Raw genomic sequence first — 7,475 nt, 5'->3', positions numbered from 1 at the left:
ATATCATTTAGTTAGGTCCCTGAGTTATTATAATTCTCAATTCACTCATTTTGAATGCATTATATTTAATTATGGATGTTTTTTTATACGAATTGGAGAATTTGTTGATGGCAAGGCAAATGCTTCCAAGACTATGAAATTGTTGCTGAAGCATGGCAGGAAGATGCATTTATGGTGGAGCCAAAAGCCGTTCATGATGCTCTAGAGTGTGTGACTGCAGAGTAATTTATTTGCACCAGTTTTATCATGTCCGTACAGACTCATTGTGGTGCCCTAATTTTTAAGGACGCAATATAAATAGCAGAACAGTGCCCAGTCGCCACAGAGAGCCCTAGAACAGCAAATCCATTTGGGCAACGAAATTAGAGAACATTTCTCACCCATTTCGAGGAGAAGCCGACGAAGAAGAAGCTGATCCTTGCGTCTCACTGAGCTGGGGGAATCTTCACTGCTGCCGAAACTTCTTTACTCAATGGGCTACATTTCTTTTCTACCCACTCTTCTCTTTTCTTTTGTTATGAACTAAACCCCACCTTCGGGGGGATGAACTCACTGTAGCTTTTGTTTGTTTATATTTTAGTAACTCATATATATTTATGATGATTTAATAGAGGTATTTTTATTCTTTCATCGTGCTAATTTTGTTTGCCAAAATTATTAGTTTGTTAGGCTCACTTGAGGCTTGGGAAAGTCCTTATGTTGCGTGTTTGCCTCTATTTGCATAAGATTTCTCTCTTTGAAGTAGAATGGTGAGTACTCAAGGATGAGACTCACCCTTTCGTGCCTATAAATTGTATGTATTGCTTGTTTAGTCTACAACGGGAGTTGGGGTTAAACATGTTTGGGTATCTCGGACGAGAGGCATGTCTGTTTGGGCATTCAGCATTTTGAATTTACTAGAGCATATCTAGAGTGAATGAGAGCATTTGAGTGATTCTCCCTCACCTTCATTTCACATCACATTTCGCATTTTCAGTATGTTTTCCGTTTTCGGATACTCAAGAGCCGAATCGCAGAATATTTTTGTGTTTTCCAATTTGCTGTTTATGTTGATTTCATTTACAACACCCATACAACTTTAATATTTTATTTTAAAATTTACTTTTTGGTATTATAATTTAATATTTCGAGTAAAACTGTAATCCCTATGGATACGACCTTGTTTTTATTCTACAACGGATTATTTAGTGTATACTTGCACTAATTTTACTTTAGTTGTGAGGAATTGAACAACGTGCCACCTTGCGACTGTCAGAATTACTTTTTCCAATGCTCCCCGTAGAGCATGGTGCGTCCCCGCCACCACTAACCGTCGTCCTCTCTTGTCAGCTGCCCGAGTAAGTGAAAAATCTGTCACTCGCATATTCGGTGTCTTTTTCCTATTTCTATTCCGATTACTAACTTGATCGTCGGAGTATCTTAGGCAGGACACCGCACCGACATTGAGTTCGTTTGGTTTCAGGTTCTCTTGTTTTTCGGTCGGACTGCTCGTCTGAAGGTCTTGTGGCCTACGACCATAAGTCGCTGTAAACACCTTGTAAAGTATTTTAGTTTATTGTGCACACTAAGTGCCTGTTTGGTAATGTTTCTGTAACGCCCCGCGTTCTCAGGTATGTTTATTTCAAGCTATCATTGGTACCTCTGGATTTTTCCGAAGCTGATAATTTTAATTCTTGGATTTTATAATTTTGGAGTTCTGATGTCGGGTAAATTAGAATTTAGTTTAATTATATTGGATTAGGATAACTTAAGTTCTCGATCAGTGTAGGAGACGTTTATTTAAATCTTAAATCCATGGTTTTGGGACTCCAAATTTCTACTTAGTGGATTATTATTCTTGGCTTTTAGAGTTTAAGTTAATTATATTATTTTGGATGGTTGTGGGTTTATTTGATTTCTAAAGTGAAATTTTGGGCTTGTTGATTTGGAGTTTTGTGTTACTTATTTGGGCTTCATTTAAGATTTGGGGATTGGGTTTAGGGTTTTAAAACAAATTAAAAGGAAAAAAAAACATTTTGTTTTATTTCTTTTATTTCTTTTCTTTTCTTTTCCTTTCTTCTTCTTCCCCTACCTTTAGCCGTAGCCAACCCCCATTCCCTCCTCTTGTTGAAATCGACCAGCCACCCCCACCCACTCTCTCTTCTTCTTCTTCTTCTCCGATCGGCATCGAGTTTCTCCGGCGACGAACCACGGCAGCGCGACGTTCCTCCACAAACAGCACGACGGCGGCGCGACTCCACCCAGCTTCGGCGGTGAAAGTCGCGGCGTTCTCTCCGTCCCGACAAGTCTTCGACGCTCAACGACATCATCCCATGATCCCACCAGCATCAACGCATCTTTGAATCGGTGGCAGCCCTCAGATCCACGATTTCAGTTCTCCGGCAGCTCGTGTTGGACAGTTCCAGCGTGGCAGGTACAAAACACGGCGTTCTCCAACGACCAGCGGTGCGTTTTCCCCACCGGCGACCTCGAACCCCACAGCCAGCACCCCGAGCAGCAGCAGTTCAAGACAATTTCTTCGTTTCAACACGTTTTGACGTTGACCCACTCTTATTCGGACTCAAATCGGCGTTACCCATCGCTCTTTGTGCCAAGACAGCCAGCCTAACGCTTTTCAAACTCGAATTTGGGAGCCCGAAACCTCTCGGCGTCTACCCATTTCAAACCCAAGTTGTTTCAGTGAGAGTTAGAAGTGTTCAACGAACTTAGGAGCTTTAGGACATTTGTTGTAAGTAGCACGGGGGCGGGTGTGTGCGTTGATGTGTGCTAATAGAAATCGTTCTTGCTGATTTTACGTTATTAACATGTTTCTCTTATTATTTTAATGGTTGGACAGGTTTGTGAGGTCGATGCTGTTATTGTAACTTGCTGTTATTTTATATATTGGATATGTATATGACTGGTATCCATGGTTGTTGTCTGCAACTTTAGGAATTTACTGATATTGTATGGTTGGAACTGATTAGGATTTGTTATGTTGTGAAAAGCATGTTATGTGGAGCATGTCATAGGGTTGTTTGTTGAAGCTTTTGTGTGCTCTATGTTGTGAGCAGGTTGGTTGTTGTCAAACTTTGTGTTTTTTTGAGATCCGTGATGCATTGAAATCATACTAGTGGTTGTGTTGTGGATGGACGTTGTGGTGGTTGGTTTTATTAGGGAATTGGTACTGGAATCTTGGTTGGAGGCTAGAAATGATATGTGGAGTTTTGGAAGTTATGAAGTGAATGGGTGAGTGTCAGGGCCTCGGGTATAAATGGTCGGGGGCTGATACGTCACTAATTGGGTATCGATGCCTCGGGTGTAAATGGTCGAGGGTCGGTACGCCAATATTGGACAAAGATGAGCGTCGAGGCCTCGGGTATAAATGGTCGAGGGTCGATGCGAGGAGTCTTTCGAAAGGAGAACTATTGGGGTCTTGGGTAAAAATAGTCAAGGGCCAATAGTTTGTTAAGACATCGAGGCCTCGGGTATAAATGATCGAGGGTCGATGTTCTAGTGTCGGGGCTCTGGGTAAAAATGGTCAGGGGCCGACACTACCAACAGAATGGTCTTGGAAATCTTGAATAGCTGAAATGAACATAGAGTTGCTTGAAGTGCTAGGGTGCCACGTGGACTGTAGTTGATTTGTATATGATTGTGGTTAGCATCGGGCCTTATAGAGCATGCTTATGGTTGAATGTTTAATGTAGTTACAGAGCATGTATATGGTCGTTCGTATACTGTAATGATAGAGCATGACAATGTATGTTTTCTTTATGGTTTCTGAGCATGATGTTTGTGTGTGATTGGTGAGGGCTACTTACGGAGTATATTTTATATACTCACCCCCCCCCCCCCCCCCCTGCAATTGTTGTTTTCAGGCGGAGATTTTGTTGGCGACCACGGCGATGACGTGGGGGAGACATGACGAGAGAGGACCATAGGCTGCGTAGAGATTTTCGCTTAGTCTAGGTTTAGATGGTCTTGCATGATTGTTTTGGCAATAAATTATTCGTTCCATTTGATTGATGGGGTTCCCACCTATTGTTTAACTTGACTCGGAATAAGTGTTTCTTTTATTTTCTTCCGTTCATTGAGATTGTTTAGTTGGAATAATGGATGTTGCCATGTGATGTTGTCCACGGGGGACGCATGGATGAAAGTTTATAGAATTGATGTTTTATTTTTGTTTTAATTCTGAAGTGTTGAACAGAGATGTGGCGTTATTTTATATATATATTTCACACGGAGTCGTTGATCTCGAATTTAGAGAATAATAATTGACAGGGGAATTGAATAACGTTACCTAGAATAGCGTAAAATGTTCTGGGGCGTTACAGTTTCCATGTCTTGTTTCTATTTTCTTATTTTTAGTGAAGAAAAATAGAATTTCATGTCTCCAACACTTGTAGATTCAAGAATGATAAAACTATATTTTTATTTACGTTTTGGAAAAAATTGGAAATGAGAACAATAAATACTAAACCTTTTTTTTTTCCAAAATTTCTTATAATTTTGAGAATGTTTCTAAAAAAATGTGAAACCTTATTTTGATAATGTTAAATGTGGGCTCGTTTGGTAACGTTTCTATTTCTTGTTTCTGGTTTCTAATTTTCTTAATAAATGTATGCATTTTGCAACTAACTATGTTTCTTGTTTCTCAATTTTTGGGAACATTCCAAAAATTGTATAGAAATTTTCGAAACAACTAAAACAAGTTTTTTCTTTCTTGTTCCCATTTCCAATTTGTTCCAAAATATAAATAAAAATATTGTTTTATCATACTTGAATTCATAGATTTTGAGACTATAAAATGAATTCTTTTATTAAAAATGAAGAAACAAGAATAAGAAATAGAAACGTAAACCAATAGACTCTGTATTTCTTAATAAAATTGAAACCAGAAACGAAAATGAGAGACTGAACCCACATTGTGAGAGGATTTGATTTCATGTGATTTGATAATACATCAGAGAATTTAGTTGGTGGATACTTGACTGAATGACGACAAAATGGAGAACGTGGGCCCACATAATGAAATTGGAAATTGATTCTCCCCACCTGAGCCGTCTATAGCGGAATAAATCTGTTATATTAAAGTTAAAGTCAAACCCAAACTCTACAAAATTATGTTTTAAATATGTATGTAGACTAGACGTCTCAAATGTACAGAAATATAAAGAAAAATATATATTTCTAGAAATATTATAAAAATAGAAAATTTACAACAAATAATTAAATTAACACATAAATAATTTTCTTTTTTTAATAAATTACAAATAATTAATATTAATATTATGTTTCATATAAGTGATAGTTTTTAAGTTTTTTTTTTGATATAGTTAAAATGTTGATTTACCACTCATGTTGATGTCTAAACTATCTAAACTTTGGACATATGCAGATGTTATGTCAACTAAAATTTAATATTCCAATGAAGATACCCCTCAAATAGTTTTGCTACTTTCAAAATGGTTATCTAATTTTCTTTTAACCAAAATAAAAATTTTCATAGCCACTGTTGATGCAATATTCCATCGAGCAACACATGTCAGTCACGTTCTAACTGGGACGAGCTGTCGAGGTGCGATTGTGAGATAGTGGGATTTGCACAAAGAACAAACACTTTGATGCCCAATTTAGTGTGAGCATGAGCTGTAGCAAGTTGGTCTCGGAGTAAAATAGCGTACCTGTAATATAGGATGGAGTGTCCCTTTTATAGGCAGGTAGGGCGACAAGGCCGTTGGAATCGTTTCGACCGACGGTTACGGTTGTCAGGCCCCTAGGTCGATTGTCGGACATAAGGTCGGATTTCTCAGGTCGGTGAAGCTCTCACATTCTTTCTTAGCTTGGTCGTCGATTAAGTCGGTGCGTATAACTGTTTTCCTTCGGTAAATTCGAACTGTGCAGGAGTGTCCACGTGTCAATGCCTAATTTCTGTGCCTTTTGCACCCAATTTGAGTATTCTTCTCTCTTGGGATCTATCTCCCCCTTGGGGATTGATAATGAGACAACTCTCATCTCGTTCCTTTTATAGATACCCTGAAAATTACGACAAAGTCTGATAAAATGTGCATTGTACGGACACTAGTAAAAATCACGTGTAAAACTTGTTATGGCCCTATCTTGAGATTCTGGGGCATCCAGTAGGATCCAACAGGCCCCAGCACATGAGCTTTTCCTAGGCTTTAGCAGCTACACAGCAGCCTTCACAATTCCCAGCTTCCGCATCTTTAATTCTTCAAAATTATTCCATAATAGCAGGGATGAGCTCACATTCCTCCAAAATTAACAAATCAAGGAATTCATATTTGAATTTCCTATTTCTCACTTGATTCCTCATTTTGGTGAGCTTCTCTAGCTAGGATTATCTCATTTCCATGCAATTTATAATAAAATAATACCACAATAACTCTCTTAGGGAGAGTTATCACACCCCTAAACTTAAGATCTTGCTTATCCTCAAGCAAGACTACACTTTGCGGCCCAAAAGAAAGCACTGAAAATGCAATACATCACATCTTGCACTTAACTTTACTTACTCGGTTCACCCACAATCAATACACATTTGAGAGCTCATTCATTTTGCCTCCACCTCGGACATCAAAGAGAGTAGTTGAGATCTTGCTCTAACTCTAGAAAATGTTATTTTCATAGGCTCTCGCATCCTCTTACTTTCCCTTTAAAAAACGTGATTCATCTATAGTCTCATTTCACAAACTCCCTTTCACTAGCCTTGAACCACTAGCTCTTTTATTACTAGCTTGGCCTCTCAACTATGGGCTACTAACCCTTCATAATCCTTCAGGCTCTCATAATATATGAGGTTTTTTTTTTTTAATTTTGTTTGAGTTTTTTGTTTGGACTGAATTATAGGATTAGAAAGATTCACAGTTGTACAATTTTGAGCTTAAAAGGGTTAAAAGCAAAGCGAATGCACACATTCCCAAACATAAAAGCTTTCATAGTCCTAAATGCAACTAGGGATAAAACATCTAAAGCTCCAGCACACCCCCAAACTTACAACGAAGAAAATATGAAGAAGTGAGAATATTTTCACTAAGCTAGTATGTAATGTATGGATGGGGAAAAATATTGACATCTAAAAGGGTAGAAGGTCCAATAAAGTAATAATAAAGTAGGGCTTAGACCTGGATAGGTGAGCTATTGAAAATTATCAACTACGTGATTGTAGTTTATGAAGGGTACAAACAGGGTGATGCTAGGGCTTTTGTACTAAAACCTAAGCTAGGGAAAGAGCAAGAACTATTGCTATTGACACTACTAGATAAAGCATAGCATGCACAAGATGGACAACATTCACAAACACATTCTTTTTTTTTTTCATTTAATCTTTCTGGGGGGGGGGGGGGGGGGCGAGGTAGCAATGGAATTTTAAGTAGTAGCAAGAGGAAATTAACACCCATTTTCAAACATCTTTGTATTCAAATTCTTCAATCAAGTTTAGTCTTCCATGTTTGAATATGATGATTCAG

The 7,475-nt window shown here is 38.3% G+C and overlaps 1 long non-coding RNA gene across 1 annotated transcript; it reads left to right on the top strand.

Moving 5' to 3' along the window:
* The first annotated feature begins 2,013 nt into the window (after positions 1-2,013).
* On the top strand, positions 2,014-4,174 carry LOC148210245 (uncharacterized). Its single transcript, XR_015792162.1, has 2 exons — positions 2,014-2,728; positions 3,861-4,174. It is a non-coding gene; the product is annotated as an uncharacterized LOC148210245 (long non-coding RNA).
* Positions 4,175-7,475: the final 3,301 nt, after the last annotated feature.

Source organism: Momordica charantia (assembly GCF_013281855.1).
Source record: "Momordica charantia cultivar OHB3-1 chromosome 7 unlocalized genomic scaffold, Mcharantia_2.0 BLBB01000007.1, whole genome shotgun sequence".
Lineage (NCBI taxonomy): Eukaryota > Viridiplantae > Streptophyta > Magnoliopsida > Cucurbitales > Cucurbitaceae > Momordica > Momordica charantia.
The sequence above is the reverse complement of the archived record's forward strand: the minus strand, read 5'-3'. Positions and strand labels throughout refer to the sequence as shown.